General features: G+C 41.0%; 1 protein-coding gene across 4 annotated transcripts in view; it reads left to right on the forward strand.

Moving 5' to 3' along the window:
• MTA1 (metastasis associated 1) overlaps positions 1-10,502 on the forward strand; it is a 732,036-nt gene that overhangs the window by 481,641 nt on the left and 239,893 nt on the right. The gene's annotated exons all lie outside the window — the stretch shown is intronic.

The following is a 10,502-nucleotide window of genomic DNA, read 5'->3' on the forward strand; positions in this document are numbered from 1 at the left end:
TTACCTGCCATAAAAAACAGGGCGGGCCGTGGACTGACCACACTACAGGAGAAAGGAATTTATCAGGTAAGCATAAATTTTGTTTTCTCCTGTTAAGTGTGGTCAGTCCACGGGTCATCATTACTTCTGGGATACCAATACCAAAGCTAAAGTACACAGATGACGGGAGGGACAGGCAGGCTCTTTATACGGAAGGAACCACTGCCTGAAGAACCTTTCTCCCAAAAACAGCCTCCGAAGAAGCAAAAGTGTCAAATTTGTAAAATTTGGAAAAAGTATCAAGAGAAGACCAAGTTGCAGCCTTGCAAATCTGTTCAACAGAAGCCTCATTCTTAAAGGCCCAAGTGGAAGCCACAGCTCTAGTAGAATGTGCTGTAATTCTTTCAGGAGGCTGCTGTCCAGCAGTCTCATAGGCTAACCGAATTATGCTACGAAGCCAAAAAGAGAGAGAGGTAGCCGAAGCTTTTTGACCTCTCCTCTGACCAGAATAAACGACAAACAGGGAAGACGTTTGTCGAAAATCCTTAGTTGCCTGTAGATAAAATTTCAGGGCACGGACTACATCTAGATTGTGTAGCAGACGTTCCTTCTTCGATAGGACACAAAGATGGAACCACAATCTCTTGATTGATATTCCTGTTAGTGACCACCTTAGGTAGGAACCCAGGTTTAGTACGCAGAACTACCTTATCTGAATGAAAAATCAGATAAGGAGAATCACAATGTAAAGCGGATAACTCAGAGACTCTTCGAGCCGAGGAAATCGCCATTAAAAATAGAACTTTCCAAGATAACAGCTTGATATCAATGGAATGAAGGGGTTCAAACGGAACACCCTGTAAAACATTAAGAACTAAGTTCAAACTCCATGGTGGAGCAACAGTTTTAAACACAGGCTTGATCCTAGCTAAAGCCTGACAAAAAGCTTGAACGTCCGGAACTTCTGACAGACGTTTGTGTAAAAGAATGGACAGAGCTGAAATCTGTCCCTTTAAGGAACTAGCGGATAAACCCTTTTCTAAACCTTCTTGTAGAAAAGACAATATCCTCGGAATCCTAACCTTACTCCATGAGTAACTCTTGGATTCGCACCAATATAAGTATTTGCGCCATATCTTATGGTAAATCTTTCTGGTAACAGGCTTCCTAGCCTGTATTAAGGTATCAATAACTGACTCAGAAAAACCACGTTTTGATAAAATCAAGCGTTCAATTTCCAAGCAGTCAGCTTCAGAGAAATTAGATTTTGATGTTTGAAGGGACCCTGGATCAGAAGGTCCTGTTTCAGAGGTAGAGACCAAGGTGGACAGGATGACATGTCCACTAGATCTGCATACCAAGTCCTGCGTGGCCATGCAGGCGCTATTAGAATCACTGATGCTCTCTCCTGTTTGATTCTGGCAATCAATCGAGGAAGCATCGGGAAGGGTGGAAACACATAAGCCATCCCGAAGGTCCAAGGTGCTGTCAAAGCATCTATCAGAACCGCTCCCGGATCCCTGGATCTGGACCCGTAACGAGGAAGCTTGGCATTCTGTCGAGACGCCATGAGATCTATCTCTGGTTTGCCCCAACGTCGAAGTATTTGGGCAAAGACCTCCGGATGAAGTTCCCACTCCCCCGGATGAAAAGTCTGACAACTTAAGAAATCCGCCTCCCAGTTCTCCACTCCCGGGATGTGGATTGCTGACAGGTGGCAAGAGTGAGACTCTGCCCAGCGAATTATCTTTGATACTTCCATCATTGCTAGGGAGCTTCTTGTCCCTCCCTGATGGTTGATGTAAGCTACAGTCGTGATGTTGTCCGACTGAAACCTGATGAACCCCCGAGTTGTTAACTGGGGCCAAGCCAGAAGGGCATTGAGAACTGCTCTCAATTCCAGAATGTTTATTGGTAGGAGACTCTACTCCTGATTCCATTGTCCCTGAGCCTTCAGAGAATTCCAGACAGCGCCCCAACCTAGTAGGCTGGCGTCTGTTGTTACAATTGTCCAGTCCGGCCTGCTGAATGGCATCCCCCTGGACAGATGTGGCCGAGAAAGCCACCATAGAAGAGAATTTCTGGTCTCTTGATCCAGATTCAGAGTAGGGGACAAGTCTGAGTAATCCCCATTCCACTGACTTAGCATGCACAATTGCAGTGGTCTGAGATGTAGGCGTGCAAAGGGTACTATGTCCATTGCCGCTACCATTAAGCCGATCACCTCCATGCATTGAGCCACTGACGGGTGTTGAATGGAATGAAGGACACGGCATGCATTTTGAAGCTTTGTTAACCTGTCTTCTGTCAGGTAAATCTTCATTTCTACAGAATCTATAAGAGTCCCCAAGAAGGGAACTCTTGTGAGTGGAAAGAGAGAACTCTTCTTTTCGTTCACCTTCCATCCATGCGACCTTAGAAATGCCAGTACTAACTCTGTATGAGACTTGGCAGTTTGAAAGCTTGAAGCTTGTATCAGAATGTCGTCTAGGTACGGAGCTACCGAAATTCCTCGCGGTCTTAGTACCGCCAGAAGAGTACCCAGAACCTTTGTGAAGATTCTTGGAGCCGTAGCCAATCCGAATGGAAGAGCTACAAACTGGTAATGCCTGTCTAGAAAGGCAAACCTTAGATACCGGTAATGATCTTTGTGAATCGGTATGTGAAGGTAAGCATCCTTTAAATCCACTGTGGTCATGTACTGACCCTTTTGGATCATGGGTAAAATTGTCCGAATAGTTTCCATTTTGAACGATGGAACTCTTAGGAATTTGTTTAGGATCTTTAAATCCAAGATTGGCCTGAAAGTTCCCTCTTTTTTGGGAACCACAAACAGATTTGAGTAAAACCCTTGTCCTTGTTCCGACCGCGGAACCGGATGGATCACTCCCATTAATAAAAGATCTTGTACGCAGCGTAGAAACGCATCTTTCTTTATTTGGTTTGTTGACAACCTTGACAGATGAAATCTCCCTCTTGGGGGAGAGAATTTGAAGTCCAGAAGGTATCCCTGAGATATGATCTCTAACGCCCAGGGATCCTGGACATCTCTTGCCCAAGCCTGGGCGAAGAGAGAAAGTCTGCCCCCCACTAGATCCGTTCCCGGATCGGGGGCCCTCGATTCATGCTGTCTTAGGGGCAGCAGCAGGTTTCCTGGCCTGCTTGCCCTTGTTCCAGGACTGGTTAGGTCTCCAGCCTTGTCTGTAGCGAGCAACAGCTCCTTCCTGTTTTGGTGCAGAGGAAGTTGATGCTGCTCCTGCTTTGAAATTACGAAAGGAACGAAAATTAGACTGTCTAGCCTTAGGTTTGGCTCTGTCTTGAGGCAGGGCATGGCCTTTACCTCCTGTAATGTCAGCGATAATTTCTTTCAACCCGGGCCCGAATAAGGTCTGCCCTTTGAAAGGAATATTAAGCAATTTAGATTTAGAAGTAACATCAGCTGACCAGGATTTTAGCCACAGTGCTCTGCGCGCCTGAATGGCGAATCCGGAATTCTTAGCCGTAAGTTTAGTTAAATGTACTACGGCATCCGAAATAAATGAGTTAGCTAACTTAAGGGCTTTAAGCTTGTGTGTAATCTCATCTAATGGAGCTGATTCAAGTGTCTCTTCCAGAGACTCAAACCAAAATGCTGCTGCAGCCGTGACAGGCGCAATGCATGCAAGAGGTTGCAATATAAAACCTTGTTGAACAAACATTTTCTTAAGGTAACCCTCTAACTTTTTATCCATTGGATCTGAAAAGGCACAGCTATCCTCCACCGGGATAGTGGTACGCTTAGCTAAAGTAGAAACTGCTCCCTCCACCTTAGGGACCGTTTGCCATAAGTACCGTGTGGTGGCGTCTATTGGAAACATCTTTCTAAATATTGGAGGGGGTGAGAACGGCACACCGGGTCTATCCCACTCCTTAGTAACAATTTCAGTAAGTCTCTTAGGTATAGGAAAAACGTCAGTACTCGACGGTACCGCAAAATATTTATCCAACCTACACATTTTCTCTGGTATTGCAACTGTGTTACAATCATTCAGAGCCGCTAACACCTCCCCTAGTAATACACGGAGGTTTTCCAGCTTAAATTCAAAATTTGAAATATCTGAATCCAGTCTGTTTGGATCAGAACCGTCACCCGCAGAATGAAGCTCTCCGTCCTCATGTTCTGCAAATTGTGACGCAGTGTCTGACATGGCCCTAATATTATCAGCGCACTCTGTTCTCTACCTCTTAGTTCTGGTAATTTAGCCAAAACTTCAGTCATAACAGTAGCCATATCCTGTAATGTGATTTGTAATGGCCGCCCAGATGTACTCGGCGCTACAATATCACGCACCTCCCGAGCGGGAGACGCAGGTACTGACACGTGAGGCGAGTTAGTCGGCATAACTCTCCCCTCGTTGTTTGGTGAAATATGTTCAATTTGTACAGATTGACTTTTATTTAAAGTAGCATCAATACAGTTAGTACATAAATTTCTATTGGGCTCCACTTTGGCTTTAGCACATATAGCACAGATATCTTCCTCTGAATCAGACATGTTTAACACACTAGCAAATAAACTAGCAATTTGGAAATACTTTTCAAGTAATTTACTATAATATGAAAACGTACTGTGCCTATAAGAAGCACAGAAAAAGTTATGACAGTTGAAAATTGATAAACTGAAAAGTTATAGCATTAAATCTTTGTAAAAAAACACACTTTTAGCAAAGGATTGCTCCCATTAGCAAAGGATAACTAACCCTGATAGCAGAAAAAAAATACAGAAATAAACGTTTTTTATCACAGTCAACTACAATCTCACAGCTCTGCTGTGAGAGATTACCTCCCTCAAAACAAGTTTTGAAGACCCCTGAGTTCTGTAGAGATGAACCGGATCATGCAGGGAAGACAATAAACTTCTGACTGAATTTTTTGATGCGTAGCAAAAGCGCCAAAAAAGGCCCCTCCCCCTCATACACAACAGTGAGAGAGATCAGTAAACTGTCATAAATTAAATAAAAACGACTGCCAAGTGGAAAAAATAGTGCCCAAAACATTTTTTCACCCAGTACCTCAGAAAATTAAACGATTTTACATGCCAGCAAAAAACGTTTAACATAAATAAATTAAGTGTTAAAAGCCTGTTGCTAGTCCCTGCAAAATAGGCTAAAGTCTTATGCATACAGTATAATTCCAGTGAAGTGCCATTCCCCAGAATACTGAAGTGTAAAATATACATACATGACAGCCTGATACCAGTTGCTGCTACTGCATTTAAGGCTGAGTTTGCATTATATCGGTATGGCAGAATTTTCTCATCAATTCCATTGTCAGAAAATAATAAGCTGCTACATACCTCTTGCAGATTAATCTGCCCGCTGTCCCCTGATCTGAAGTTTACCTCTCCTCAGATGGCCGAGAAACAGCAATATGATCTTAACTACTCCGGCTAAAATCATAGAAAAAACTCAGGTAGATTCTTCTTCAAATTCTACCAGAGAAGGAATAACACACTCCGGTGCTATTATAAAATAACAAACTTTTGATTGAAGGTATAAAACTAAGTATAATCACCACAGTCCTCTCACACATCCTATCTATTCGTTGGGTGCAAGAGAATGACTGGAGGTGACGTAGAGGGGAGGAGCTATATAGCAGCTCTGCTGGGTGAATCCTCTTGCATTTCCTGTTGGGGAGGAGTTAATATCCCAGAAGTAATGATGACCCGTGGACTGACCACACTTAACAGGAGAAATATATATATATATATATATATATATATATATATTGTACACAGCTTGTGCTAAAAGAAACATAAACACAAGTTGGAAGCTACATGAAACTGCAGCTTTATATGAGAATCATTTTGAAATTGTTGCTGACTTTCCCGTCTCCTAGAGTTAAACGACCCTTGATAACCAGTCACACATGTGTAACCGGAATGGACATGTATTGCTTTTCACACATAGGTATTTTTTTTTAAACAGATGCAAATTGCTTTCTAACCTTACTCTATAACTATGTATAAATATGTATTTAAATATACAAATTAATATGCTTATATATGACACATTAATGTTTTTACATGCTCAATTCATAGGCCCTATAAAGTAGTCTACTACCTGTAAGTTATTGTGTAAGTATCCCTGATTTCTTTCATGTAATTGGCAAGAGTCCATGAGCTAGTGACGTATGGGATATACAATTTTACCAGGAGGGGCAAAGTTTCCCAAACCTCAAAATGCCTACAAATACACCCCTCACCACACCCACAATTCAGTTTTACAAACTTTGCCTCCTTTGGAGGTGGTGAAGTAAGTTTGTGCTAGATTTCTATGTTGATATGCGCTTCTCAGCATTTTTGAAGCCCAGTTCCTCTAAGAGTACAGTGAATGTCAGAGGGATGTGAAGGGAGTATCACCTATTGAATGCAATGGTCTTCCTAACGGGGATCTATTTCAAAGGTTCTCTGTTATCGGTCGTAGAGATTCATCTCCTACCTCCCTTTTCAGATCGACGATATACTCTTATATACCATTACCTCTACTGATTTCCGTTTCAGTACTGGTTTGGCTATCTGCTATATGTGGATGGGTGTCTTTTGGTAAGTATGTTTCATTTACTTAAGACACTCTCAGCTATGGTTTGGCACTTTATATATAAAGTTCTAAATATATGTTTGTACTTATATTTGCCATGATTCAGGTTTATCAGTATATTTCCTTTTTGCAGACTGTCAGTTTCATATCTAGGAAATGCATAAAAAAAAAATTTACCTAAAGTTTTCAAATTGACTCTTTTTCTAAATTGCGGGCTGTATTAGGCTCGCGAGAGCGCAAAATGCTATAATTTATAGCGTCATTCTTGGCGCAAGACTTTTTTGGCACGAAAATTACGTTTGTTGACGCAAATTCGTCATTTCTTTCATGTAATTAGCAAGAGTCCATGAGCTAGTGACGTATGGGATATACATTCCTACCAGGAGGGGCAAAGTTTCCCAAACCTCAAAATGCCTATAAATACACCCCTCACCACACCCACAATTCAGTTTTACAAACTTTGCCTCCGATGGAGGTGGTGAAGTAAGTTTGTGCTAGATTCTACGTTGATATGCGCTCCGCAGCAAGTTGGAGCCCGGTTTTCCTCTCAGCGTGCAGTGAATGTCAGAGGGATGTGAGGAGAGTATTGCCTATTTGAATGCAGTGATCTCCTTCTACGGGGTCTATTTCATAGGTTCTCTGTTATCGGTCGTAGAGATTCATCTCTTACCTCCCTTTTCAGATCGACGATATACTCTTATATATACCATTACCTCTGCTGATTCTCGTTTCAGTACTGGTTTGGCTTTCTACAAACATGTAGATGAGTGTCCTGGGGTAAGTAAATCTTATTTTCTGTGACACTCTAAGCTATGGTTGGGCACTTTGTTTATAAAGTTCTAAATATATGTATTCAAACATTTATTTGCCTTGACTCAGAATGTTCAACTTTCCTTATTTTTCAAGACAGTCCGTTTCATATTTGGGATTATGCATTTAAATTATTCATTTTTTCTTACCTTCAAAAATTTGACTCTTTTTCCCTGTGGGCTGTTAGGCTCGCGGGGGCTGAAAATGCTTCATTTTATTGCGTCATTCTTGGCGCTGACTTTTTTGGCGCAAAAATTCTTTTCCGTTTCCGGCGTCATACGTGTCGCCGGAAGTTGCGTCATTTTTTGACGTTATTTTGCGCCAAAAATGTCGGTGTTCCGGATGTGGCGTCATTTTTGGCGCCAAAAGCATTTAGGCGCCAAATAATGTGGGCGTCTTATTTGGCGCTTAAAAATATGGGCGTCGCTTTTGTCTCCACATTATTTAAGTCTCATTTTTCATTGCTTCTGGTTGCTAGAAGCTTGTTCTTTGGCATTTTTTCCCATTCCTGAAACTGTCATTTAAGGAATTTGATCAATTTTGCTTTATATGTTGTTTTTTCTCTTACATATTGCAAGATGTCTCACGTTGCATCTGAGTCAGAAGATACTACAGGAAAATCGCTGTCTAGTGCTGGATCTACCAAAGCTAAGTGTATCTGCTGTAAACTTTTGGTAGCTATTCCTCCGGCTGTTGTTTGTATTAATTGTCATGACAAACTTGTTAATGCAGATAATATTTCCTTTAGTAAAGTACCATTGTCTGTTGCAGTTCCTTCAACATCTAAGGTGCAGAATGTTCCTGATAACATAAGAGATTTTGTTTCTGAATCCATCAAGAAGGCTATGTCTGTTATTTCTCCTTCTAGTAAACGTAAAAAATCTTTTAAAACTTCTCTCCCTACAGATGAATTTTTAAATGAACATCATCATTCTGATTCTGATGACTCTTCTGGTTCAGAGGATTCTGTTTCAGAGATTGATGCTGATAAATCTTCATATTTATTTAAAATGGAATTTATTCGTTCTTTACTTAAAGAAGTATTAATTGCTTTAGAAATAGAGGATTCTGGTCCTCTTGATACTAATTCTAAACGTTTAGATAAGGTATTTAAATCTCCTGTGGTTATTCCAGAAGTTTTTCCTGTTCCTAATGCTATTTCTGCAGTAATTTCCAAAGAATGGGATAAATTGGGTAATTCATTTACTCCTTCTAAACGTTTTAAGCAATTATATCCTGTACCGTCTGACAGGTTAGAATTTTGGGACAAAATCCCTAAAGTTGATGGGGCTATTTCTGCCCTTGCTAAACGTACTACCATTCCTACGTCAGATGGTACTTCGTTTAAAGATCCTTTAGATAGGAAAATTGAATCCTTTCTAAGAAAAGCTTATCTGTGTTCAGGTAATCTTCTTAGACCTGCTATATCATTGGCTGATGTTGCTGCAGCTTCAACTTTTTGGTTGGAAACTTTAGCGCAACAAGTAACAAATCATGATTCTCATGATATTATTATTCTTCTTCAGCATGCTAATAATTTTATCTGTGATGCCATTTTTGATATTATCAGAGTTGATGTCAGGTTTATGTCTCTAGCTATTTTAGCTAGAAGAGCTTTATGGCTTAAGACTTGGAATGCTGATATGGCTTCTAAATCAACTCTACTTTCCATTTCTTTCCAGGGTAACAAATTATTTGGTTCTCAGTTGGATTCTATTATCTCAACTGTTACTGGTGGGAAAGGAACTTTTTTACCACAGGATAAAAAATCTAAAGGTAAAAACAGGGCTAATAATCGTTTTCGTTCCTTTCGTTTCAACAAAGAACAAAAGCCTGATCCTTCATCCTCAGGAGCAGTTTCAGTTTGGAAACCATCTCCAGTCTGGAATAAATCCAAGCCTGCTAGAAAGGCAAAGCCTGCTTCTAAGTCCACATGAAGGTGCGGCCCTCATTCCAGCTCAGCTGGTAGGGGGCAGGTTACGTTTTTTCAAAGAAATTTGGATCAATTCTGTTCACAATCTTTGGATTCAGAACATTGTTTCAGAAGGGTACAGAATTGGTTTCAAGATGAGACCTCCTGCAAAGAGATTTTTTCTTTCCCGTGTCCCAGTAAATCCAGTGAAAGCTCAAGCATTTCTGAATTGTGTCCTTCAGACCAGTTCTGGATCTAAAAATATTGAATTGTTATGTAAGGATACCAACGTTCAAGATGGTAACTGTAAGGACTATCTTGCCTTTTGTTCAGCAAGGGAATTATATGTCCACAATAGATTTACAGGATGCATATCTGCATATTCCGATTCATCCAGATCATTATCAGTTCCTGAGATTCTCTTTTCTGGACAAGCATTACCAGTTTGTGGCTCTACCGTTTGGCCTAGCTACAGCTCCAAGAATTTTTTCAAAGGTTCTCGGTGCCCTTCTGTCTGTAATCAGAGAACAGGGTATTGTGGTATTTCCTTATTTGGACGATATCTTGGTACTTGCTCAGTCTTTACATTTAGCAGAATCTCATACGAATCGACTTGTGTTGTTTCTTCAAGATCATGGTTGGAGGATCAATTTACCAAAAAGTTCTTTGATTCCTCAGACAAGGGTAACCTTTCTGGGTTTCCAGATAGATTCAGTGTCCATGACTCTGTCTTTAACAGACAAGAGACGTCTAAAATTGATTGCAGCTTGTCGAAACCTTCAGTCACAATCATTCCCTTCGGTAGCCTTATGCATGGAAATTCTAGGTCTTATGACTGCTGCATCGGACGCGATCCCCTTTGCTCGTTTTCACATGCGACCTCTTCAGCTCTGTATGCTGAATCAATGGTGCAAGGATTACACAAAGATATCTCAATTAATATCTTTAAAACCGATTGTACGACACTCTCTAACGTGGTGGACAGATCACCATTGTTTAATTCAGGGGGCTTCTTTTGTGCTTCCGACCTGGACTGTAATTTCAACAGATGCAAGTCTCACAGGTTGGGGAGCTGTGTGGGGATCTCTGACGGCACAAGGAGTTTGGGAATCTCAGGAGGTGAGATTACAGATCAATATTTTGGAACTCCGTGCAATTTTCAGAGCTCTTCAGTTTTGGCCTCTTCTGAAGAGAGAATCGTTCATTTGTTTTCAGACAGACAA

The sequence above is a fragment of the Bombina bombina genome, chromosome 1 (assembly GCF_027579735.1).
Source record: "Bombina bombina isolate aBomBom1 chromosome 1, aBomBom1.pri, whole genome shotgun sequence".
Classification (NCBI taxonomy): domain Eukaryota; kingdom Metazoa; phylum Chordata; class Amphibia; order Anura; family Bombinatoridae; genus Bombina; species Bombina bombina.